The sequence below is a fragment of the Triticum dicoccoides genome, chromosome 6A (assembly GCF_002162155.2).
Source record: "Triticum dicoccoides isolate Atlit2015 ecotype Zavitan chromosome 6A, WEW_v2.0, whole genome shotgun sequence".
Classification (NCBI taxonomy): Eukaryota; Viridiplantae; Streptophyta; class Magnoliopsida; order Poales; family Poaceae; genus Triticum; species Triticum dicoccoides.
This window is the reverse complement of record NC_041390.1, coordinates 91,351,810-91,379,090: the sequence shown is the minus strand read 5'-3', so window position 1 is coordinate 91,379,090 and position 27,281 is coordinate 91,351,810.

The following is a 27,281-nucleotide window of genomic DNA, read 5'->3' as shown; positions in this document are numbered from 1 at the left end:
AAAAATTATAGATACGTTGGAGACATATCAAGGCGCGTTAAAGACATGGGAGATAAGAACATTGAACTTGTCAATGTAGTCCAGGTGATGTTAGTCCGCCGGATACTGCCTTGTCAACACCAGACTTGCAATCTACGGGAAATCGATCCGGCCAGGCACCAAACCTTGCGAGGGTTCTTTGGCTCCTCGCACAAGGACATTTGGAAGGTGCTTTTCAAGTCCAGGAAATCATGGCCGGACTCCGCCGAGGACCGTGGGTACCAACTGTCCCGCCCTGCAAGTTCGGTAAGTTTATCAAACTTTTCTATCCGCGTGACCCAAAGGAAGCGCTTAACGCGTGTTTATTCAACTCTCCCAGGACTGGACGAAGAAGGCGGAGCGGATCCATTGTCCGTCCTCGCTGCCCGAAGACCCGGCCATCCCACTTCTGATGAAGATGTGATGACCCACAAGTATAGGGGATCTATCGTAGTCCTTTCAATAAGTAAGAGTGTTGAACCCAACGAGGAGCAGAAGGAAATGATAAGCGGTTTCCAGCAAGGTATTCTCTGCAAGTACTGAAATAAGTGGTAACAGATAGTTTTGTGATAGGATAATTTCTAACGAGCAGCAAGTAACAAAAGTAAATAAAGTGCAGCAAGGTGGCCCAATCCTTTTTGTAGCAAAGGACAAGCCTGGACAAACTCTTATATGATGTAAAGCGCTCCCGAGGACACATGGGAATATCATCAAGCTAGTTTTCATCACGTTCATATGATTCACGTTTGGTACTTTGATAATTTGGTATGTGGGTGGACCGGTGCTTGGGTGCTGCCCTTACTTGGACAAGCATCCCACTTATGATTAACCTCTATTGCAAGCATACGCAACTACAACAAAAGTACTAAGGTAAACCTAACCATAGCATGAAACATATGGATCCAAATCAGCCCCTTACAAAGCAACACATAAACTAGGGTTTAAGCTTCTGTCACTCTAGCAACCCATCATCTACTTATTACTTCCCAATGCCTTCCTCTAGGCCCAAATAATGGTGAAGTGTCATGTAGTCGACGTTCACATAACACCACTAGAGGAGAGACAACATACAACTCATCAAAATATTGAATGGATACCAAATTCACATGACTACTAATAGCAAGACTTCTCCCATGTCCTCAGGAACAAACGTAACTACTCACAAAGCATAAACATGTTCATAATCAGAGGGGTATTGATATGCATATAGGATCTGAACATATGATCTTCCACCAATTAAACCAACTAGCATCAACTACAAGGAGTAATTAACACTACTAGCAACCTACTAGCACCAATCCCGGACTTGGAGACAAGAATTGGATACAAGAGATGAACTAGGGTTTTGAGAGGAGATGGCGCTGATGAAGATGTTGATGGAGATTGCCCTCTCCCGATGAGAGGAGCGTTGGTGATGATGATGGCAATGATTTCCCCCTTCGGAAGGGAAGTTTCCCCGGCAGAACAGCTCCGCCAGAGCCCTAGATTGGTTCCGCCAAGGTTCCGCCTCGTGGCGGCAGAGTTTCGTCCGAGAAGATGGCTTGTGATTTTTTTCCCATCGAAATACTTCATATAGCAGAAGATGGCCACCGGAGGGCCACCAGGGGGCCCACGAGGTAGGGGCGCGCCCAGGGGGTAGGGCGCGCCCCCACCCTCGTGGGCAGGGTGTGCCCCCTGGTGAATTTCTTCCGCTGAGTATTTTTTATATATTCTGAAAACGTCTTCCGTGAAGTTTCAGGACTTTTGGAGCTGTGCAGAATAGGTCTCTAATATTTGCTCCTTTTCCAACCCAGAATCCCAGCTGCCGGCATTCTCCCTCTTTATGTAAACCTTGTAAAATAAGAGAGAATAGGCATAAGTATTGTGACATAATGTGTAATAACAGCCCATAATGCAATAAATATTGATATAAAAGCATGATGCAAAATGGACGTATCAACTCCCCCAAGCTTAGACCTCGCTTGTCCTCAAGCGAAAGCCGAAATCGAAAAATATGTCCACATGTTTAGAGATAGAGGTGTCGATAAAAAAATAAAATGCGGACATGAGGGCATCATGATCATTCTTAGAACAACAACTTATATAATTCTTGTCATATAATCTCTGATGCTAGAGTAATATTTCAATCACAATATCAAGTATGAATCGTAAACTTCATTGAAAACTAACAAACTATAATCTCAGTCATTGAAGCAATTGCAATTTATCATAACATAGGAAAGAGTCAATGTATAAGAGCTTTTCAGCAAGTCCACATACTCAACTATCATATAATCTTTCACAATTGCTAACACTCACACAATACTTATGGGTATGGAGTTTTAATCGGACACAGAGAACGATAGGGGCTTATAGTTTTGCCTCTCAACGTTTTACCTCAAGGGTAATGTCAACAATAATAGTTCATGAAAACTCACATCCAATTAGCCATATATACTAGGATCTTTCCAACATACTGTGCTTGCCAAAGGATAAAATGTAAAAGGAAGGGTGAAGATCACCATGACTCTTATGCAAGGTAGGAAGTGAAAGTAAAAGATAGGTGTGACGCCCCGAGTTCGATGCGCCAGGTGTCTTCCAGTTTTTCGCTGTCTTTGTCATGTCATTTGCTTGCGTGTTGCATCTTGCCATGTCATCATGTGCATTGCATCATCATGTTTTCAAAACTTGCATTCATCCGGGTCTCCTCTTCTCTCCGTTGTCCGTCCTGAGCCCAGACACACTTGCACGCGCCCGCGGCACGTTTGAAATAGTATTTTATAAGTGGCTGGAAAATGTTCTCGGAATGGGTTGAAAGTTGGCGTGCGGTGTTGTTTTGTTGTCAGTAGGTCGCCTGCCAAGTTTCATCGCATTCGGAGTTTGTTTGACGCCCCAACGGATAACTACAGCGGCAATATAGTCGGTCAAACATCGGACGTTTTGGGTCTCCGGAAACAGTCGTCGGGTCTCTCTCTCTTCTCTTCTCTCAGCCCAAAGCTTTCTGCACAGTCCGCTGTCAACCGCGAGGCCCCGAAACCCTCTCTGCATAGTGCATCGAACCCCTCGCGCGCGTCTGGAAGTTGTCCCGAACCTGACCTGGGGAGTCGTCAGCGTTGGTTCCGGATCATCCCCAAACATCTACAAAACATCTCCATTTTGTTAATTGGACTCCCTAGCTATTTATTCGTGATCGTCCGATTGCGATCGGAGGGACGAGGTAGCCCCTAACATAATCTGTGATGTATATATACTCCACTCCTAGTCTATTTTGGACAAACCCTAAAATATAGGGACTTGTCCCGTCGAGCCGCCGCCATCCACCTCGGGATCCCTTCAGATCCAATTCCATCAAGCGAAGCCGCCTCCTCCTTCCTCGTTTTCCCCATGGGCCAACCATCTCCTCTCCCTCGATTCACCCATTCCTGCAGCCTCCTCCCACCTTGGGATCATGTGCCGGCCAACCTGAGCCCCTCCTGCGCCCGAGCCCTCCGGCCTCGAGCTCCACCATGCCTCCTGCTGTGTCGAGCACACGCGGGACTCCTCACTCCCGTCGTCTTCCCCGAGCAGGAGCCCATGCCCGAGCTCCTCCGCCACCGGCAGCTCTGCAGCGGCGCCTCCCTGCCGGTCCAGGCCTTGCCTCGCCGCTCCAGCGAGAACCCGACGAGCAGATGAGTGCCCGTCACTGCCCTTGCTTCTTTCTCCTCCCCGCCCTCCTCTTTCCTTCTCCTTAGTCATCGCTATTCTTCGCATGGCTCACCTTGTCTGTATCTCTCTCTCTCTCTCTGCTTCACAGGAACACCAACGTCCCCGAACCAGCTCCATGGGGACGCCATCATCGCCTCCTCCACCGGATCTCCTTCACTCTGCCGCCCAGCCACCAGATCCGCCCGTTCCGGCCGGTTCCTGCCTGGCGCCGTGCTGTAACCATGCCTCCTCCGCTGCCATTCCCGAGCTCCCCTGCTTCGTCCCCTTCCTCTGTGATTCGGGCGAGCAAGGAGAGCGCTTGCATGACCTAGGCCGCTGCCGCACATGCCCGCGTGGGCCACAAGCACGCCCGAGGCCCAGCTGCGCGCCCTGCCGGCCTCCCTCCTCCACCGAATGGGCCGAGGCCCATGGTGAGGCCAGCTGCGCGCCCTCCTTTTTTCCCCATTGTTGGGCCCAGTCAGTTACAACCCATGTTTTTCCCCTGAACAAATTTGTCTAATATCCAGTGTAAAACAGATTTGCAGAAAACCCCTAAGCTCCATGCATATCATAACTCACCAACCGTGCATCTTTTGTAAAAACATTATATATGAAAAATGCTTAGTTTTTCATCTTGTTTCATAATATCCAACTTTCATGCATGTTAAAAATGTTGTTTGTTTAAATTTGCTCAAATGACATGTTAAAATGATTTATTTCATAACTAATTAACCGTAGCTCAGATTTTAATAATCTTTATATGTAAATGGGGTAGAAAAATGCCTAGTTTAACATGGTGGCATCACTTTGAATGTTTGATAACTCTGAAATTGTGTTTAGGGCAGAACAGTACCAAACCTTAAAATATGCACATGAGGAGTTTCCGGACTTCTTGTTTGTTGTTCGGCCTCATTTAAACTTGCCTAGATAGGTAGTTTTTCTTTATGCTTCACCTCTTGCCATGCTAACCAACATTTAATATTGTTGTGTACATAAACGAGAGAGAACTAAATAAATCACGTGGTGTTTCGTCACTATGCAACGGAGTTGCATATTGAGCTCCACTTAATTTGTAGGATTGTTTGTGCACTTTGCCATGCCATGCATATTTAAACCGGACATGCATCATATTTGATTGTGCATCATGCCATGTGATGTGTTGATTGTTTACTATGTGGTTTGCTTATTTCCGGTGTTGCTTCTTCGGGTTGGTTCCGATAACGTCGCATTTGTGAGGATTCGTTCGACTTCGTCCGTTTGTCTTCTTCATGGACTCGTTCTTCTTCCTTGCGGGATCTCAGGCAAGATGACCATACCCTCGAAATCACTTCTATCTTTGCTTGCTAGTTGCTCGATCTATTGCTATGCCGCGATACCTACCACTTGCTTTATCATGCCTCCCATATTGCCATGTCAAGCCTCTAACCCACCTTTCCTAGCAATCCATTGTTTGGCTACATTACCTCTTTGCTCAGCCCCTCTTATAGCGTTGCTAGTTGCAGGTGAAGATGGAGTTTTTTCCATGTTGGAACATGGATTTGTTGGGATATCAGAATATCTCATATTTTAATTAATGCATCTATATACTTGGTAAAGGGTGGAAGGCTCGGCCTTATGCCTGGTGTTTTGTTCCACTCTTGCCGCCCTAGTTTCCGTCATACCGGTGTTATGTTCCTCGATTTTGCATTCCTTACACGGTTGGGTGTTATGGGGACCCCTTGACAGTTCGCTTTGAATAAAAATCCTCCAGCAAGGCCCAACCTTGGTTTTACCATTTGCCTCATGATGTCTACTACACAACCTTATTCTTGTAGACGTTGTTGGGCCTCCAAGTGTAGAGGTTTGTAGGACAGTAGCAAATTTCCCTCAAGTGCATGACCTAAGGTTTATCAATCCGTAGGAGGCGTAGGATGAAGATGGTCTCTCTCAAGCAACCCTGCAACCAAATAACAAAAAGTCTCTTGTGTCCCCAACACACCCAATACAATGGTAAATTGTATAGGTGCACTAGTTCGGCGAAGAGATGGTGATACAAGTGCAATATGGATAGTAGATAAAGGTATTTGTCATCTGAAATTATAAAAACAGCAAGGTAGCAAGTGATAAAAGTGAGCGTAAACGGTATTGCAATGCTAGGAAACAAGGCCTAGGGTTCATACTTTCGCTAGTGCAAGTCCTCTCAACAATACTAACATAATTGGATCACATAACTATCCCTCAACATGCAACAAAGAGTCACTCCAAAGTCACTAATAGCAGAGAACGAACGAAGAGATTATGGTAGGGTACGAAACCACCTCAAAGTTATTCTTTCCAACGAATCCGGTGGGCTATTCCTATAAGTGTCACAAACAACCCTAGAGTTCGTACTAGAATAACACCTTAAGACACACATCAATCAAAACCCTAATGTCACCTAGATACTCCAATGTCACCTCAAGTATCCGTGGGTATGATTATACGATATGCATCACACAATCTCAGATTCATCTATTCAACAAACACAAAGGACCTCAAAGAGTTCCCCAAAGTTTCTACCGGAGAATCACGACGAAAACGTGTGCCAACCCCTATGCATAGGTTCATGGGCGGAACCCGCAAGTTGATCACCAAAACATACATCAAGTGAATCACGTGGTATCCCATTGTCACCACAGATACGCACGGCAAGACATACATCAAGTGTTCTCAAATCTTTAAAGACTCAATCCGATAAGATTACTTCAAAGGGGAAACTCAATTCATTACAAGAGAGAAGGGGGGGGGGAGGAGAAACATAAGATCCAACTATGATAGCAAAGCTCGCGATACATCAAAATTGTATCACCTCAAGAACACGAGAGAGAGAGATCAAACACATAGCTACTGGTACATACCCTCAGCCCCGAGGGAGAACTACTCCCTCCTCGTCATGGAGAGCACCAGGATGATGAAGATGGCCACCGAAGAGAGATTGCCCCGTTCGGCAGGGTGCCGGAACGGGTCTAGATTGGCTTTCGGTGGCTAAGGAGGCTTCTGGCAGTGGAACTCCCGATCTATTGTGTTCCTGGATGTTTTTAGGGTATATGGCGATATATAGGCGGAAGAAGTACGTCAGGGGGGCCACGAGGGGCTCACGAGGGTGGAGGGCGCGCCCAGGGTGGTGGGCGCGCCCCTGCCTCGTGACCTCCTCGTAGGTTCCCCGACATGCACTCCAAGTCTTATGGGCTTCTTTCCTTCTAAAAATGAGTTCCGTGAAGTTTCAGGTCAATTGGACTCCGTTTGATTTTCCTTTTCTTCGAAACCCTAAAACAGGGTAAAAACAGAAACTGGCACTGTGCTCCGGGTTAATAGGTTAGTCCCAAAAATGATATAAAAGTGTATAATAAAGCCCATAAACATTCTAAACATTAGATAATATAGCATGGAGCAATCAAAAATTATAGATACGTTGGAGACGTATCAGCATCCCCAAGCTTAATTCCTGCTCGTCCTCGAGTAGGTAAACGATAAAAACAGAATTTTTGATGCGGAGTGCTACTTGGCATAATTTCAATGTGATTCTTCTTAATTGTGGTATGAATATTCAGATCCGAAAGATTCAAGACAAAAGTTCATATTGACATAAAAATGATAATACTTCAAGCATACTAACTAAGCAATTATGTCTTCTCAAAATAACATGGCCAAAGAAAGTTCATCCCTACAAAATCATATAGTTTAGTCATGTTTCATTTTTGTCACACAAGAATGCTCTCATCATGCACAACCCCGATGACAAGCCAAGCAATTGTTTCATACTTTAGTAATCTCAAACCTATAAACTTTCATGCAATACATGAGCACGAGCCATGGACATAGCACTATGGGTGGAATAGAATATAATGAGGGGGGTTATGCGGAGAAGACAAAAAAGGAGAAAGTCTCACATCAACGAGGCTAATCAATGGGCTATGGAGATGCCCACCGATTGATGTTAATGCAAGGAGTAGGGATTGCCATGCAACAGATGCACTAGAGCTATAAATGTATGAAAGCTCAACAAAAGAAACTAGTGGGTGTGCATCCAACTTGCTTGCTCATGAAGACCTAGGGCACTTGAGGAGGCCCATTGTTGGAATATACAAGCCAAGTTCTATAATGAAAAATTCCCACTAGTATATGAAAGTGATAACATGAGAGACTCTCTACTATGAAGATCATGGTGCTACTTTGAAGCACAAGTGTGGTAAAAGGATAGTAACGTTGTCCCTTCTCTCTTTTTCTCTCATTTTTTGGGCGTTTTTTATGGCCTTTTCTCCCTTTTTTGGGCCTTCTCTTTTTTTATGGCCTTTCTCTTTTTTTTTAATTCCTCACTTGGCACAATGCTCTAATAATGATGATCATCACACTTCTATTTATTTACAACTCAATGATTACAACTCGATACTAGAACAAAGATGACTCTATATGAATGCCTCCGGCGGTGTACCAGGATATGCAATGAACCAAGAGTGACATGTATGAAAGAATTATGAATGGTGGCTTTGCTACAAATACTATGTCAACTACATGATCATGCTAAGCAATATGACAATGATGAATGTGTCATGATGAACAGAATGATGGAAAGTTGCATGGCAATATATCTCGGAATGGCTATGGAAATGCCATAATAGGTAGGTATGGTGGCTGTTTTGAGGAAGATATAAGGAGGTTTATGTGTGATAGAGCGTATCATATCACGGGGTTTGGATGCACCGGCGAAGTTTGCGCCAACTCTCAAAGTGAGAAAGGGCAATGCACGGTACCGAAGAGGCTAGCAAGGATGGAAGGGTGAGAGTGCGTATAATCCATGGACTCAACATTAGTCATAAAGAACTCACATACTTATTGCAAAAATCTACAAGTCACCAAAAACCTAGGCACTACGCGCATGCTCCTAGGGGGATAGATTGGTAGGAAACAGACCATCGCTCGTCCCCGACCGCCACTCATAAGGAGGACAATCAAATAACACCTCATGTTTCAAATTTGTTACACAATGTTTACCATACGTGCATGCCACGAGACTTGCAAACTTCAACACAAGCATTTCTCAAATTCACAACTACTCAGCTAGCACGACTTTGATATTATTACCTCCATATCTGAAAACAATCATCAAGCATCAAACTTCTCTTAGTATTCAAAACACTCATAAGAAAATTTTACTAATCTTGAATACCTAGCATATTAGGATTTTAAGAAAATTACCATGCTATTTAAGACTCTCAAAATAATCTAAGTGAAGCATGAGAGTTCATATATTTCTTCAAAATAAAACTACCACCATGCTCTAAAAGATATAAGTGAAGCACTAGAGCAAATGACAAACTACTCCGAAAGATATAAGTGAAGATCAATGAGTAGTTGTATAATTATGTAACTATGTGAAGACTCTCTAACATTTAATAATTTCAGATCTTGGTATTTTATTCAAACATCAAGCAAAGCAAAAGAAAATTACATTCTAAGAATGGCAAACATCATGTGAAGAAGCAAAAACTTAGGATCAACCGAAACTAACCGATAGTTGTTGAAGAAGAAAGGTGGGATGCCAACCGGGGCATCCCCAAGCTTAGATGCTTGAGACTTCTTGAAATATTATCTTGGGATTCCTTGGGCATCCCCAAGCTTGAGATTTTTCCTTAATTCCTCTCATATCACGGTCTCCCTAAATCTCAAAAGCTTCATCCACACAAAACTCAACAAGGACTCGTGAGATAAGTTAGTATAAACCATTGCAAAAACCTTATCATACTCTACTGTATCAAATCACTAAAATTATTATTCAACATTGCATACTAAATGCCTCTGCATATTTAATAGTCCTATCCTCAAATAGAATCATTAAAGGAGCAAACATATGCAAACAATGCAAACATAACAACAATCTGCCTAAATAGGATAGTCTGTAAAGAATGCAGCAACATCCATACTTACCTAGCTCCAAAAATTATGAAAGAAAATTCCCACTGTAGTAAATTTATCAGATCTTAATATGCAAGAGGTTTCAACATTTTATCACATTCTGACTTTTCTATGGAATTATTGCAACAGCGGTAAACTTTCTGTTTTCAAACAGCAACATATATACTTGTAACATAGGCATAGTAAAGGCTATCAATGCAACTTTTATTGAAATAAAATATGCAAAACATTTTTCTAAATAACATAAAGCAAATACTAACAAAATAAATTGACGCTCCAAGCAAAACACATATCATGTGGCGAATAAAAATATAGCTCCAAGTAAAGTTACCGATGAATGAAGACGAAAGAGGGGATGCCTTCCGGGGCATCCCCAAGCTTAGGCTCTTGGTTGTCCTTGAATATTACCTTGGGGTGCCTTGGGAATCCCCAAGCTTAGGCTCTTGCCACTCCTTATTCCTTAGTCCATCGAATCTTTACCCAAAACTTGAAAACTTCACAACACAAAACTTAAAGTAGAAAACTCGCGAGCTCCGTTAGCGAAAGAAAGCAAAACACCACTTAAAGGTACTGTGATGAACTCATTCTTTATTTATATTGGTGTTAAACCTACTGTATTCCAACTTCTCTATGGTTTATAAACTATTTTACTAGCCATAGATTCATCAAAATAAGCAAACAACACATAAAAAACAGAATCTGTCAAAAACAGAACAGTCTGTAGTAATCTGGATCAAACATATACTTCTGGAACTAATAAAATTCTCAAATAAATGTCTGTACCTTAGTAATTTCTCTATTAATCATCTTCAAAAAGAATTAAGTAAATATCGCTCTCCAAATAAAAATGACAGCAGTTCTCGTGAGCGCTAAAGTTTCTGTTTTTTACAGCATGATCAACAAGACTTTCCCCAAGTCTTCCCAAAGGTTCTACTTGGCACAAACACTAATTAAAAGCATAAAACCACATATAAACAGAGGCTAGATGAATTATTTATTACTAAACAGGAACAAAAAGCAAGGAACAAAAATAAAATTGGCTTGCCTCCCAACAAGCGCTATCGTTTAACGCCCCTAGCTAGGCATGCTGATTTCAATGATGCTCACAAAAAGATAAGAATTGAAACATAAAGAGAGCATCATGAATAATATGACTAGCACATTTAAGTCTAACCCTCTTCCTATGCATAGGGATTTTGTGAGCAAACAACTTATGAGAACAATAATCAACTAGCATAGGAGGGCAAAACAAGCATAACTTCAAAACTTTAAGCACATAGAGAGGAAACTTGATATTATTGCAATTCCTACAAGCATATGTTCCTCCCTCATAATAATTTTCAGTAGCATCATGAAAGAATTCAACAATATAACCAGAACCTAAAGCATTCTTTTCATGATCTACAAGCATAGAAAATTTACTACTCTCCACATAAGCAAAATTCTTCTCTTGAATAGTAGTGGGAGCAAACTCAGCAAAGTAACTATCATGGGATTGAAAATTGAAATCAAGATGACAAGTTTTATTGTTATCATTATTCTTTAAAGCATACGTGTCATCACAATAATCATCATAGATAGGAGGCATTCTTTCATCATAATAAATTTGCTCATCAAAACTTGGGGGACAAAAAATATCATCTTCATCAAACATAGCTTCCCCAAGCTTGTGGCTTTGCATATCATTAGCATCATGGATATTCAAGGAATTCATACTAACAACATTGCAATCATGCTCATTATTCAAATATTTAGTGCCAAACATTTTATAGATTTCTTCTTCTAGCACTTGAGCACAATTATCCTTTCCATCATACTCACGAAAGATATTAAAAAGGTGAAGCGTATGAGACAAACTCAATTCCATTTTTTTATAGTTTTCTTTTATAAACTAAACTAGTGATAAAACAAGAAACTAAAAGACTCGATTGCAAGATCTAAAGATATACCTTCAAGCACTCACCTCCCCGGCAACGACGCCAGAAAAGAGCTTGATGTCTACTACACAACCTTCTTCTTGTAGACGTTGTTGGGCCTCCAAGTGCAGAGGTTTGTAGGACAGTAGCAAATTTCCCTCAAGTGGATGACCTAAGGTTTATCAATCCGTAGGAGGCGTAGGATGAAGATGGTCTCTCTCAAGCAACCCTGCAACCAAATAATCAAAAGTTTCTTGTGTCCCCAACACACCCAATACAATGGTAAATTGTATAGGTGCACTAGTTCGGCGAAGAGATGGTGATACAAGTGCAATATGGATAGTAGATAAAGGTATTTGTAATATGAAATTATAAAAACATCAAGGTAGCAAGTGATAAAAGTGAGCGTAAACGGTATTGCAATGCTAGGAAACAAGGCCTAGGGTTCATACTTTCGCTAGTGCAAGTCCTCTCAACAATACTAACATAATTGGATCACATAACTACCCCTCAACATGCAACAAAGAGTCACTCCAAAGTCACTAATAGCGGAGAACGAACGAAGAGATTATGGTAGGGTACGAAACCACCTCAAAGTTATTCTTTCCAATCAATCCGGTGGGCTATTCCTATAAGTGTCACAAACAGCCCTAGAGTTCATACTAGAATAACACCTTAAGACACACATCAATCAAAACCCTAATGTCACCTAGATACTCCAATGTCACCTCAAGTATCCGTGGGTATGATTATACGATATGCATCACACAATCTCAGATTCATCTATTCAACCAACACAAAGGACCTCAAAGAGTGCCCCAAAGTTTCTACCGGAGAATCACGACGAAAACGTGTGCCAACCCCTATGCATAGGTTCATGGGCGGAACCCGCAAGTTGATCACCAAAACATACATCAAGTGAATCACGTGGTATCCCATTGTCACCACAGATACGCACGGCAAGGCATACATCAAGTGTTCTCAAATCTTTAAAGACTCAATCCGATAAGATTACTTCAAAGGGGAAACTCAATTCATTACAAGAGAGAAGGGGGGGAGGAGAAACATAAGATCCAACTATGATAGCAAAGCTCGCGATACATCAAAATTGTATCACCTCAAGAACACGAGAGAGAGAGATCAAACACATAGCTACTGGTACATACCCTCAGCCCCGAGGGAGAACTACTCCCTCCTCGTCATGGAGAGCACCGGGATGATGAAGATGGCCACCGAAGAGAGATTGCCCCGTTCGGCAGGGTGCCGGAACGGGTCTAGATTGGCTTTCGGTGGCTAAGGAGGCTTCTGGCGGTGGAACTCCCGATCTATTGTGTTCCTGGATGTTTTTAGGGTATATGGAGATATATAGGCGGAAGAAGTACGTCAAGGGGGCCACGAGGGGCTCACGAGGGTGGAGGGCGCGCCCAGGGGGTGGGCGCGCCCCCCTGCCTCGTGACCTCCTCGTAGGTTCCCTGACGTGCACTCCAAGTCTTCTGGGCTTCTTTCCTTCCAAAAATGAGTTCCGTGAAGTTTCAGGTCAATTGGACTCCGTTTGATTTTCCTTTTCTTTGAAACCCTAAAACAGGGTAAAAACAGAAACTGGCACTGGGCTCTGGGTTAATAGGTTAGTCCCAAAAATGATATAAAAGTGTATAATAAAGCCCATAAACATTCAAAACAGTAGATAATATATCATGGAGCAATAAAAAATTATAGATACGTTGGAGACGTATCACCTCACCACCACCTACTTTTCCCTTGGGAGTCGCACTCTCGAGGGCCATCTTTATTTTAAGCCCCCCGGGCCAGTGCTTGTCTAAGTGTTGGTCCGAACTAGAGTCCTTTGCAGCGCCACCTCGGGGAAACTTGAGGGCTAGTTTTAGTTGTATGAGCGCTCATCCGGTGTTGCCCTGAGAACAAGATATGTGCAGCTCCTATCGGGATGTCGGCACATCGGGCGGTCTTGCTGGTCTTGTTTTACCATTGTCGAAAAGTCTTGTAACCGGGATTCCGAGCCTGATCGGGTCTTCCTGGGAGAAGGAATATCCTTCGTTGACCGCGAGAGCTTGTGATGGGCTAAGTTGGGACACCCTGCAAGGTTTTGAACTTTCGAAAGCCGTGCCCGTGGTTATGGGCAGATGGGAATTTGTTAATGTCCAGTTATAGAGAACTTGACACTTAACTTAATTAAAAATGCATCAACCGCGTGTGTAGCCGTGATGGTCTCTTTCCGGCGGAGTCTGGGAAGTGAACATGGTTCTTGTGTTATGCTTGAACGCAAGTAGTTTCAGGATCACTTCTTGATCACTTATAGTTCACGACCGTTGCATTGCTTCTCTTCTTGCTCTTATTTGCGTAAGTTATCCACCATATATGCTAGTGCTTGCTGCAGCTCCACCTCACTACCCTTTCCTACCCATAAGCTTAAATAGTCTTGATCTCACGGGTGTGAGATTGCTGAGTCCTCGTGACTCACAGATACTTCCAAAACAGTTGCAGGTGCCGATGATACCAGTGCAGGTGACGCAACCCAGCTCAAGTGGGAGCTCGATGAAGTTCGTGTTCGTTGTGCTGTTTCGTTTCCAGTTGATCAGTAGTGGAGCCCAGTCGGGACGATCGGGGATCTATGCATTAGGGGTTGTCTTTCTTTATTTGGTTTCATAGTCGGACCTTGATTGTATTCTGGATGATGTAATGCTATATTCATGTATTGTGTGAAGTGGCGATTGTAAGCCAACTCTTTATCCCTTTCATTTCAGTACATGGGATGTGTAAAGATTACCCCTCTTACGACATGCCTAGTATGCGGTTATGCCTCTAAGTCGTGCTCCGACACGTGGGAGATATAGCCGCATCGTGGGTGTTACAATAGGCCCTTCGCAGAGGGAAGCAGAGGTTGTCATGCGTTTTTATGGTTGGATGCACAAAATCTGAATGCGAAAGAACGTCATATTGCCACTTGTGATATGGACCTTTATTATGCAGTCTGTCGCTTTTATTTCTTCCATATCACACGATCGTATAAAGCTTATTTTCTCCCACACTAATAAGTCATACATATTTAGAGGGCAATTTTTATTGCTTGCACCGATGACAACTTACTTGGAGGATCTTACTCAATCCATAGGTAGGTATGGTGGACTCTTATGGCAAAACTGGTTTAAGGGTATTTGGAAGCACAAGTAGTATTTCTACTTGGTGCAATGAATTTGGCTAGCATGAGGGGGAAAGGCAAGCTCAACATGTTGGAGGATCCAAGACAATACTCCCTCCGTTCCTTGATATAAGGTGTATAGATTTTTTAGAAAAAGTTCGAAATATAAGGTGTCTTGCGTTGCACCACTCGTTTGAATATTTTTTAGGGATTTGATTAGATTTACTTATATTAGGCAAACTCCTCTATTTTCTCATGTCAATTAGTCAGGTGTAATCTCGCCCAAAACTTGTGCAATTGTCACTCCACGTGCGTTCTTTAATTTTCGTGCCAAAAACTACACACCCTATATTTAGGAACAGAGGGAGTATAATTTATCTCAGATGTAAGAAAACATTACCCATTACGTTGTCTTCCTTGTCCAACGTCAACTCTTTAGCATGTCATATTTTAAGGAGTGCTCACAATCATAAAAAATGTCCAAGATAGTATATTTATATGTGAAGACCTCTCTTTCTTTATTACTTCCTATTAATTGCAATGATGACCAAAACTATGTTTGTCAACCTTCAACAACTGTTATTCATCATACTTTTTCTATGTGAGATCATTACCCTCCATTAGATTCACATGTTCTCTTTGTTTCCTTTTATTTCTTTCTCTTTTCTTTTATTCCCTTAGGATCATGGCAAAATAATCAAGCCCTTGACTCAACACTAATCTTTATTATATAGCTCATGGACTCGATTATATAGAAGGATTATAAAGCAAAACTCACAACTAGATCATACTAAGAACTTTTATTCTACTAGATCAAGATATTACCAAAAGGATCGAACTAAGAAAAAGGTAAAGATAAAAGTGATGGTGATACGATACCGAGGCACTCCCCCAAGCTTGGCAGTTGCCAAGGGGAGTGCCCATACCCATGTGATTATGTCTCCTTTGTTGATGAAGAAGGTGGTGATTTTGTTGATGGCGTAGGCTTGTCGTCCTTCTTCCAGGGCATAGGCTCACCATCATAGAAGGATAATCGAGTCTCCTGAAACCTCAAATCTGCAGCTAAACTCATCCTCTTGAATCTATATTCATACTCACAGTTTGTTTGCAGGTCATAAATCTGGGCTTGGAGGTGCTCGATTTTCTCATGAAGCTTGAAAATGGCCTCCCCAATGTCCTTGACGTCCAACTTGTGGTTGTTGGTGAACTCCATGATCATAATGTGATTGGAATCAAGTCCGCGCTCCACCATCTCCTGACACTTGAAAACTTCTTGCTCCAATGCCTCGAGCCTGGCCTCCGTGCTTCCGGTCTTCCTTGGTCCCTCAGGATCGCGGATGTGCAACAACCCCTCACGCATCTTAATGGTTTGAGGGTGTTGCAGCACTTCTGCGAGGTAAGGGTTGATGACCTTCTCGAAGAACTGGTCCTTGGGGCACTTGAAGACGACATGACGACCTGGATCTGTCAGAAAAATTGCTCGAAACAAAGACAGGAGATTTTTGCGTGATACGGGAGTCAAAACCCCCGGGAGATTATATAATGAATTTTTACCGACCAAAATACATGTCGTGTATGAAAACGGAGTCCGGAGAGCACACGAGGTGCCCACAAGGTAGGCGGCGCGCCCAGGGGGGTAGGGCGCGCCCTCCACCCTCGTGGGGCCCTCGTGTCCTTCCCGGACTGCTTCTTATTTTTCTATTTTTCTAAATATTCCAAAACGGAGAAATATTGCCTTAAAAACTGTTTTGGAGTCTCTTTACTTACCGTACCACATACCTATTCCTTTTCGGAGTCTGAAATGTTCCGGAAAGTGTCCCTTATGTATTCCTCCAGCGTTACGGTTTCAATAACATTGGTTTCAACATTTATGGGATTACCTGAGATATGATGTTTGATTCCTTGACCGTTCACCACCTTCGGATTTGTGCCTTCGAAGTTGTTGATTTTTATGGCACTGGAATGATAGACCTCCCCGATAACGTAAGGACCTTCCCATTTAGAGAGAAGTTTTCCTGCAAAAAAAATCTTAAACAAGAGTTGTATAGCAATACATAATCACCTACATTAAACTCACGCTTTTGTATCCTTTTATCATGCCATCTTTTAACTTTTTCTTTAAACAACTTGGCATTTTCATAGGCTTGGGTTCTCCTTTCATCGAGTGAACTAATATCAAATAACCTCTTCCCACCGGCAAGTTTAAAGTCATAGTTGAGTTCTTTAATAGCCCAATATGCCTTGTGTTCTAGTTCCAGAGGTAAGTGACATGCTTTTCCATAGACCATTTTATACGGAGACATGCCCATAGGATTTTTATATGCAGTTCTATAGGCCCATAATGCATCATCAAGTTTCTTGGACCAATTCTTTCTAGATATATTAACAGTCTTTTGCAAAATTAATTTGAGCTCTCTATTCCTCAATTCTACTTGACCACTAGACTGAGGGTGATAAGGAGATGCAATTCTATGATTAACATTATATTTAGCAAGCATTTTACGGAAAGCACCATGAATAAAATGTGAACCACCATCAATCATTAAATATCTAGGGACTCCAAACCTTGAAAAAATAACTTCTTTAAGCATTTTAATAGAAGTGTTATGATCAGCACTACTAGTTGGAATAGCTTCTACCCACTTAGTAACGTAATCAACATAAACTAGAATATGTGTATAACCATTAGAGGAAGGAAAGGGTCCCATATAGTCAAAGCCCCAAACATCAAATGGTTCAATAACGAGTGAATAATTCATAGGCATTTCTTGACGTCTACTAATATTACTGTAACGCCCTCGATGCGGCTATATCTCCCACGTGTCGAAGCACGACTTAGAGGCATAACCGCATTGAAAGCAATGTTGCAAGTGAGGTAATCTTCACACAACCCATGTAATACATAAGGGAAAGAGATACATAGTTGGCTTACAATCGCCACTTCACCCAATTACATGAATAAAGCATTACATCATCCAGATACAATCAAGGTCCGACTACGGAACCAAAATAAAAGAAGAACCCCAAATGCGACAAAGGCCCCCGATCGACCCCAACTGGGCTCCACTACTGATCAACTAGAACGAAACAACACAAAGGGCAAGATCTTCATCGAGCTCCTCCTGAGCTTGGTTGCGTCAACTGCACAAACTCATCAGCACCTGCAAACTGGTTTTGGAAGTATCTGTGAGCCACAGGGACTCAGCAATCTCGCACCCGCGAGATCAAGACTATTTAAGCTTATAGGAAGGCTGGGGTAATAAGGTGGAGCTGCAGCAAGCGACTAGCATATATGGTGGCTAACATACGCAAATGAGAGCGAGAAGAGAAGGCAAAGCACGGTCGATAAAGGTATGATCAAGAAGTGATCCTGGACTACCTACGTCAAGCATAACTCCAACATCGTGTTCACTTCCCGGACTCCGCCGGAAAGAGACCATCACGGTTACACACACGGTTGATGTATTTTAATTAAGGTCAACTTCGGGTTTTCTACAACCGGACGTTAACAAATTCCCATCTACCCATAACCGCGGGCACGGCTTTCGAAAGTTCAAATCCCTGCAGGGGTGTCCCAACTTAGCCCATCACAAGCTCTCACGGTCAACGAAGGAATAGACCTCCACCCGAGACATTCCGATCAGACTCGGTATCCCGGTACAACAAGACATTTCGACAGGGTAAAACTAAACCAGCAATACCGCCCGATGCGCCGACATCCTGATAGGAGCTGCACATATCTCGTTCTCAGGGCAACACCGGATGAGCGCTCCGTACAACTAAAACCAGCCCTCAAGTTTCCCTGAGGTGGCGCTGCAAAGGACTCTAGTTCGGACCAACACTTAGACAAGCACTGGCCCGGGGGGGTTAAAATAAAGATGACCCTCGGGATGCGCGACTCCCAAGGGAAAAAGGCTAGGTGGCAAATGGTAAAACCAATGTTGGGCATTGCTGGAAAAGCTTTACTTAAGGCGAACTGTCAAGGGGTTCCCATTATAGCCCAACCGCGTAAGGGACGCAAAATCCGGGAACATAACACCGATATGACGGAAACTAGGGCGGCAAGAGTGGAACAAAACACCAGGCATAAGGCCAAGCCTTCCACCCTTTACCAGTATATAGATGCATTAATTAAATAAGATATATTGTGATATCCCAACAAGTAACATGTTCCAACAAGAAACAACATCTCCATGTTCCAACAAGGAACAAACTGCAATCTTCACCTGCAACTAACAACACTATAAGAGGGGCTGAGCAAAGCGGTAACATAGCCAATCAACGGTTTGCTAGGACATGGTGGGTTAGAGGTTTGACATGGCAATTTGGGTGGCTGACAAGCAAGTGGTAGGCATCGTAGCATTGGCATGGCAAAAGAGCGAGCAAACTAGCATAGCAAAGATAGTAGTGATTTCGAGGGTATGATCATCTTGCCTGAAATCCCGCAAGGAAGAAGAACGAGTCCATGAAGAAGACAAATGGACGTAGACGAATGGATCCTCACAACCTCGACGTTATCGGAACCAACCCGAAGAAGCAAACACCGGAAAAGAAGCACACAGCATAGTAAACAACCACCACAACAACATGGCACGATGCACAATCGAGTATGATGCATGTCCGGTTTAATGAAGCATGGCATGGCAAAGTGCACAAGCAGTTCTACAAATTAAGTGGAGATCAATATGCAACGAGTTGCATATTGACGGAACACCACATCAATTATTTAGTTCACTCTCGGTTAGGTACTCAACAAAGTTAAATGTTGGTTAACATGGCAAGAGGTGAAACATAACAAAACTATACCATCTAAACAATTTAAATGGGGCCGGATATAATAAACAACAAATCCGATAACTCCCCATATGCATTAGTAATTTAATGCAACAACAATTTAAACATTTTAATTGTTGTTATCATGATGTGGATGACATGAACAAGTTTATGCAAGTTTTTAAGAAAATGTTGATAAGAGCATATTATGTAGCATTTGCCACCGTGGTGGAAAGAAAAGGGGTGCCACGGCAACGAATCCGGAAAATGATGAAATGACATATGGCAAAGTTAGAGGCCAAGAGTTGAAATAATAAAAGGCTTTGGGATTTTTGCAAGTGTGTTAAGGTAATTCCACATAATTGGAATAATTACTATAGCTCTCTAAATATCGAGAGGATAAGTTGTAAAGAGAATCGCCATGTGAATTCCCTCGATTTAAATGGATCAAAGATCCATACCATTTGTTTAGTTGAGTTTTAAAACGGGTTGCATGATGACATGATGCAATGCACATGATGACATGATGAAATGCAACACACAAGCAAATGACCTGGCAACATCAGCGAATAACTGAACGACACCTGGCACAACGGTCTCGGGGCGTTACAACACTCCACCACTACGAGAGGATCTCGTCCCGAGATCTAGAATGGCACCGGAGGGAAAAACAGAGGAGAAAGAGAAGGGGAAAACTAAGTTGCTTCTTTGACAAACGAGTGAAACCAAAGAACCTTGCGAGGTTGAACTAATTTAAAGAAGAAAACAACAAAGATGGACGAAGTTGAAAACACTCCGTTAGAAAAGAGAAACAAGGAAGAACAAATTTGGACAGCACTCCGGTTGAAAAGATATACAAGACTTGATAAGGCGAAAAGAACTTGAGCAAAAAACGCACAACACTCCGGTTAAATGGATAAGCAAGAGAAGAGCACGATCCAAGATGATGAGAGAGAAGAGCAACATTACAATGGCTCCGGAACAAAAGAATAGAAGATAGATAATTGAAATAAAGGAATGGAGAAGAAAATGCCATCTTATGCCACAAAAGAGCTTGAAAAGGCATCTTTAGGAAAAGGGTCGAACGGAGTAGTTGGAACACCAACAACGAAAAGAATAAGCTTGATATGGTCTTGTGAAATGCATCTCAGCTTATGAGGTGACAACCTGCCACTCACGGGAAAAAGAATTGGATTGATAAGAACAAGGAGACGAGAAAGTATTTCACCGGGAGGATAAAAGAAGAACTTGGGTCATTTATAAGCACCATAATAACAACCATCCTTAGGGAGGGCTTAAGGTGAAATATAACCCAAGATAACTCCAAAGACGAGATTGATGGATTTGAAATATCTCATTCATGACAACATGTGAATCAAGAAACATGAATTCAAATTATCAAGGATGACATAATACCATCTCCAATGATATGGAAGAAAGAATTGCACTCCGGATTACAATATGAAGAAAGCTTGAGCTCCCTAGAAATGAATCTTGATGAAAACTTTGAGAAGGAATTAAATCCTCGATGAATCGTCCTGTAGAACATCCATGAAGAACTCTAGTAAACAAAAGGAATGAAAAGAAAGAGAAATTGAAAACACAAGGTGAATCCTTGCAATGATTTGGATGACGCTTAGCAACGAGATAAAGAGAAAACTTGGCACTCCGGTAAAGAAAGATGAACAAATGGAAACAAGAATTTGATGAACCTCCGGAATAGGAAATTAGACAGTTGGATGAAGCAAGAATAAGAATTACGTTATGTTTAACCTTCACCAATTAAATTGATGACAAAAAAACGGATTTGGCACACTACTTATTCTCGTAGACAGGATTAAAATAGATATCGATAACTTGAGAAGATCTTGAACAACCCACCGGTAGAATAGAAACAATGAATAAATTGATAAGGAAGAGAAATGTTGAACGAACCACCGTAAGAATTGAAAATGAACGAAGAGAAGATAAAGAAACACCGGGAAGAATTAGCAAATGGACGAAAATGCTTGAGAGAATTTAGATACATGAGAACGAAGAGATCACGAGCCGATTAAAGATCACTTGAATGAAGCACCGGTAAAATTGGAGAATGATAGCTGAAAGATGAGAATGAATAAACCTGACTTGATGGACTCCGGATAACAAACTGAGACGACTCTTAAATTGCTCCGGAAGGGTGAAAAGAATACTCACGATCGAAACAATTATGAGAGGATGGCAACGAGCTAGAATCACGAATCTTGAAGAGAATGAAGCAAGATTAAGGAGAAACTCTTCTTCGGTCTTCAAAATCCGAGAATGACGACGAGAACACCACCATGAATTATTTAGACACTCCGGAAGAATCAAAACGAAGAGGTTGAGCCAACGATGAAAATAATTGTGAAAGACCTAGGAGATGGCATTTGACTGATGATAACTCTTTCTTACGTCAAACTTCGAAAAGAATTTTAAGGATATCTCCGGGAGAATTAGAAGAGTCAGGTAAGATCCTGGGAAAAGACCTGTGGGTTAGGACCCACTCAAAAGGAACACCGTTGAACGATTACTTGAGAAAGGAGATTGCACCGGTTGAATTTAATGGCTTGAATGAGATAAACAACCTCGAAATAGTTTGAATGAATGTAGAGTGGAAACACGAATCTTCGAGATATCTTGGGCACTCCGGAACAATAGAATAACGAGCGGTGAAAGATTATTAGGTGAACCGTTATGAGAAGGTATTTGAAAACGAGGAGAAGATATGATCAATAACGCTTGAATTTAAACCACCGGAGAAGAAAAATGAGTGAAGGTTGACGAACTTGAAGCTCCGTTAGAATCTTCCTGATAATCACCGGATAAGAATATTGATAGAAAAGAATGGAGCGACTTCACATCAATAATATGGATACTCGATTAAGAGATCTGAATCCTTGGAGAAAAACAAAGGGAGGGAGGGTGGGAAAAACAAAGACAATTTGGAGACGGATGAAACAAACACCGTTAAGAAGAACTGATACTTGATCTTGCGGTTGTTGAAATGATCGGATCCACTTGAAGAGAAGTACACCGGTTGAGAAGAAATTGAAATGACAACTCGATTATCAAGAAGGATAAGTATTCGCATAGGAGTATGAGAATACCGCTTAGGAAAAAGGTATGGAATCAACATTTGACTTCGAAGCAACTCGAATACCACAACTCAAAACAAAAACAAAGGGTTGGCTTGCAGAATAAGCCGGAACAAACATACGGTAGAGATTTCGTCCGAAGTTTTCGTGGTGGGGCCTACACGGGCTCGATCGTACAGCACCATCATGTACAAGGCAGTGCACATGACATACGAAGCGTTCCCGAGTCGGCATAGCCAAGGACTCTTTAAGACACAACGAGACCACTGTAAAATCGACCGTGAATAGGCGGACCACTAGACGTCGAACCCCAATTTCATATCATACATCCGTCGGAAAGATATCCTAAGAGCTACTTGAATTCCCACCTATGAAACTCCCGAAATTTTCCGGTTATGCAATCAGGTGTTGGGGATACAGGGGAAGCATAATATCTCACCCAAACTAGCAAATCCTACATCCAGCTGTATCCATCCTTCAACACATAACCAAGAAACCTTCGGAAATCATCTACCTCAACCTTCGAAAATCATCCGTTATACAAGTTATGGCGATACTCCCGAACTCCCGCCCCAGTACTGGGTGGCGTCGAGGTTATCTCACCAACGAACTGCATAAAAGAGATTTTCGATGTCGGCGTACTAAACTCAGGTATTCCAGAATTGCAACGATAAAATTATGATGACAACACCTCAGAGCTCAACTCCCCGGGACACTTCCACTAAAACCCTGACAGGAGGCACCAAGACAATGTTCTCATCATAAAACCATCGGAACGATTCCAAGATACCCGCGTGATCCTAAAAAAAATTTAGTGAAATTTGAGAAGAGAATAGTCAAAACTCTACGTCAGGATGCCTTACCAGAGCGATGAAGAGACTGGGGAGTAAAAAGAATTCCTAACTCTCCGATATATATTATCCTAAATGACTCAAAATATTTTTCTAGACACAACTCGGCCGCTAAAAACGATCAAGCAGTGGGGCTCCTAAGGTCGGGGAAGGCTCTGATTACCAACTTGTAACGCCCTCGATGCGGCTATATCTCCCACGTGTCGAAGCACGACTTAGAGGCATAACCGCATTGAAAGCAATGTCGCAAGTGAGGTAATGTTCACACAACCCATGTAATACATAAGGGAAAGAGATACATAGTTGGCTTACAATCGCCACTTCACCCAATTACATGAATAAAGCATTACATCATCCAGATACAATCAAGGTCCGACTACGGAACCAAAATAAAAGAAGAACCCCAAATGCGACAAAGGCCCCCGATCGACCCCAACTGGGCTCCACTACTGATCAACTAGAACGAAACAACACAAAGGGCAAGATCTTCATTGAGCTCCTCCTGAGCTTGGTTGCGTCAACTGCACAAACTCATCGGCACCTGCAAACTGGTTTTGGAAGTATCTGTGAGCCACAGGGACTCAGCAATCTCGCACCCGCGAGATCAAGACTATTTAAGCTTATAGGAAGGCTGGGGTAATAAGGTGGAGCTGCAGCAAGCGACTAGCATATATGGTGGCTAACATACGCAAATGAGAGCGAGAAGAGAAGGCAAAGCACGGTCGATAAAGGTATGATCAAGAAGTGATCCTGGACTACCTACGTCAAGCATAACTCCAACACCGTGTTCACTTCCCGGACTCCGCCGGAAAGAGACCATCACGGTTACACACACGGTTGATGTATTTTAATTAAGGTCAACTTCGGGTTTTCTACAACCGGACGTTAACAAATTCCCATCTACCCATAACCGCGGGCACGGCTTTCGAAAGTTCAAATCCCTGCAGGGGTGTCCCAACTTAGCCCATCACAAGCTCTCACGGTCAACGAAGGAATAGACCTCCACCCGAGACATTCCGATCAGACTCGGTATCCCGGTACAACAAGACATTTCGACAGGGTAAAACTAAACCAGCAATACCGCCCGATGCGCCGACATCCTGATAGGAGCTGCACATATCTCGTTCTCAGGGCAACACCGGATGAGCGCTCCGTACAACTAAAACCAGCCCTCAAGTTTCCCTGAGGTGGCGCTGCAAAGGACTCTAGTTCGGACCAACACTTAGACAAGCACTGGCCCGGGGGGGTTAAAATAAAGATGACCCTCGGGATGCGCGACTCCCAAGGGAAAAAGGCTAGGTGGCAAATGGTAAAACCAATGTTGGGCATTGCTGGAAAAGCTTTACTTAAGGCGAACTATCAAGGGGTTCCCATTATAGCCCAACCGCGTAAGGGACGCAAAATCTGGGAACATAACACCGATATGACGGAAACTAGGGCGGCAAGAGTGGAACAAAACACCAGGCATAAGGCCAAGCCTTCCACCCTTTACCAGTATATAGATGCATTAATTAAATAAGATATATTGTGATATCCCAACAAGTAACATGTTCCAACAAGAAACAACATCTCCATGTTCCAACAAGGAACAAACTGCAATCTTCACCTGCAACTAACAACGCTATAAGAGGGGCTGAGCAAAGCGGTAACATAGCCAATCAACGGTTTGCTAGGACATGGTGGGTTAGAGGTTTGACATGGCAATTTGGGTGGCTGACAAGCAAGTGGTAGGCATCGTAGCATTGGCATGGCAAAAGAGCGAGCAAACTAGCATAGCAAAGATAGTAGTGATTTCGAGGGTATGATCATCTTGCCTGAAATCCCGCAAGGAAGAAGAACGAGTCCATGAAGAAGACAAACGGACGTAGACGAATGGATCCTCACAACCTCGACGTTATCGGAACCAACCCGAAGAAGCAAACACCGGAAAAGAAGCACACAGCATAGTAAACAACCACCAAAACAACATGGCACGATGCACAATCGAGTATGATGCATGTCCGGTTTAATGAAGCATGGCATGGCAAAGTGCACAAGCAGTTCTACAAATTAAGTGGAGATCAATATGCAACGAGTTGCATATTGACGGAACACCACATCAATTATTTAGTTCACTCTCGGTTAGGTACTCAACAAAGTTAAATGTTGGTTAACATGGCAAGAGGTGAAACATAACAAAACTATACCATCTAAACAATTTAAATGGGGCCGGATATAATAAACAACAAATCCGATAACTCCCCATATGCATTAGTAATTTAATGCAACAACAATTTAAACATTTTAATTGTTGTTATCATGATGCGGATGACATGAACAAGTTTATGCAAGTTTTTAAGAAAATGTTGATAAGAGCATATTATGTAGCATTTGCCACCGTGGTGGAAAGAAAAGGGGTGCCACGGCAACGAATCCGGAAAATGATGAAATGACATATGGCAAAGTTAGAGGCCAAGAGTTGAAATAATAAAAGGCTTTGGGATTTTTGCAAGTGTGTTAAGGTAATTCCACATAATTGGAATAATTACTATAGCTCTCTAAATATCGAGAGGATAAGTTGTAAAGAGAATCGCCATGTGAATTCCCTCGATTTAAATGGATCAAAGATCCATACCATTTGTTTAGTTGAGTTTTAAAACGGGTTGCATGATGACATGATGCAATGCACATGATGACATGATGAAATGCAACACACAAGCAAATGACCTGGCAACATCAGCGAATAACTGAACGACACCTGGCACAACGGTCTCGGGGCGTTACAATTACCAATTCTTTGACATTCATCACAAGATAGGAAAAACTTACGGGCGTCCTTGAAGAGAGCAAGCCAATAAAAACCAGATTGCAATACCTTATGTGCAGTTCTATCTCCAGCATGGTGTCCTCCATAAGCTTCGGAGTGACACTTGCGTAAGATCTGTTCCTGTTCATGCTCAGGTACACAACACCTAGTAACACCATCTACTCCTTCTTTATAAAGATGTGGGTCATCCCAAAAGTAATGCCTCAAATCATAGAAGAACTTTTTCTTTTGCTGGTATGTGAAACTAGGTGGTATAAACTTAGCAACAATGTAATTAGCATAATCAGCATACCATGGAGCAGTATGAGAAGCATTTATGACATTTAGTTGCTCATAAGGAAATCTATCATCAATAGGAAGTGGGTCATCAAGCACGTTTTCTAACCTAGACAAGTTGTCTGCAACGGGGTTCTCAGCTCCCTTTCTATCAACAATATGTAAGTCAAATTCTTGTAGCAAGAGAACCCATCTAATAAGTCTAGGTTTAGCCTCTTTGTTTTCCATAATATATTTAATAGCAGCATGATCAGTGTGAATAGTTACTTTAGAATCAACAATATAAGGTCTGAACTTATCACAAGCAAATACAACTGCTAAGAATTCTTTTTCAGTGGTAGCATAATTTCTTTGAGCATTGTCTAGGGTTTTACTAGAATATTGAATAACATTTAGTTTCTTATCAACTCTTTGCCCTAGAACAGCACCTACAGCATAATCACTAGCATCACACATAATTTCAAAGGGTAAATTCCAATCAGGTGGCTGAATAATAGGTGCAGAGATCAATGATTTTTTAAGTATTTCAAATGCTTCTACACAATCATCATCAAGGACAAATGGTATATCTTTTTGTAATAAATTAGTCAGAGGCCGAGAAATTTTTGAGAAGTCCTTAATGAACCTCCTATAAAAACCTACATGAGCAAGGAAACTTCTTATACCTTTGATGTCCTTGGGGCATGGCATCTTTTCAATAGCATCAACCTTGGCTTTATCAACTTCAATACCTCTTTCGGAAACTTTGTGCCCCAAGACAATACCTTCATTAACCAT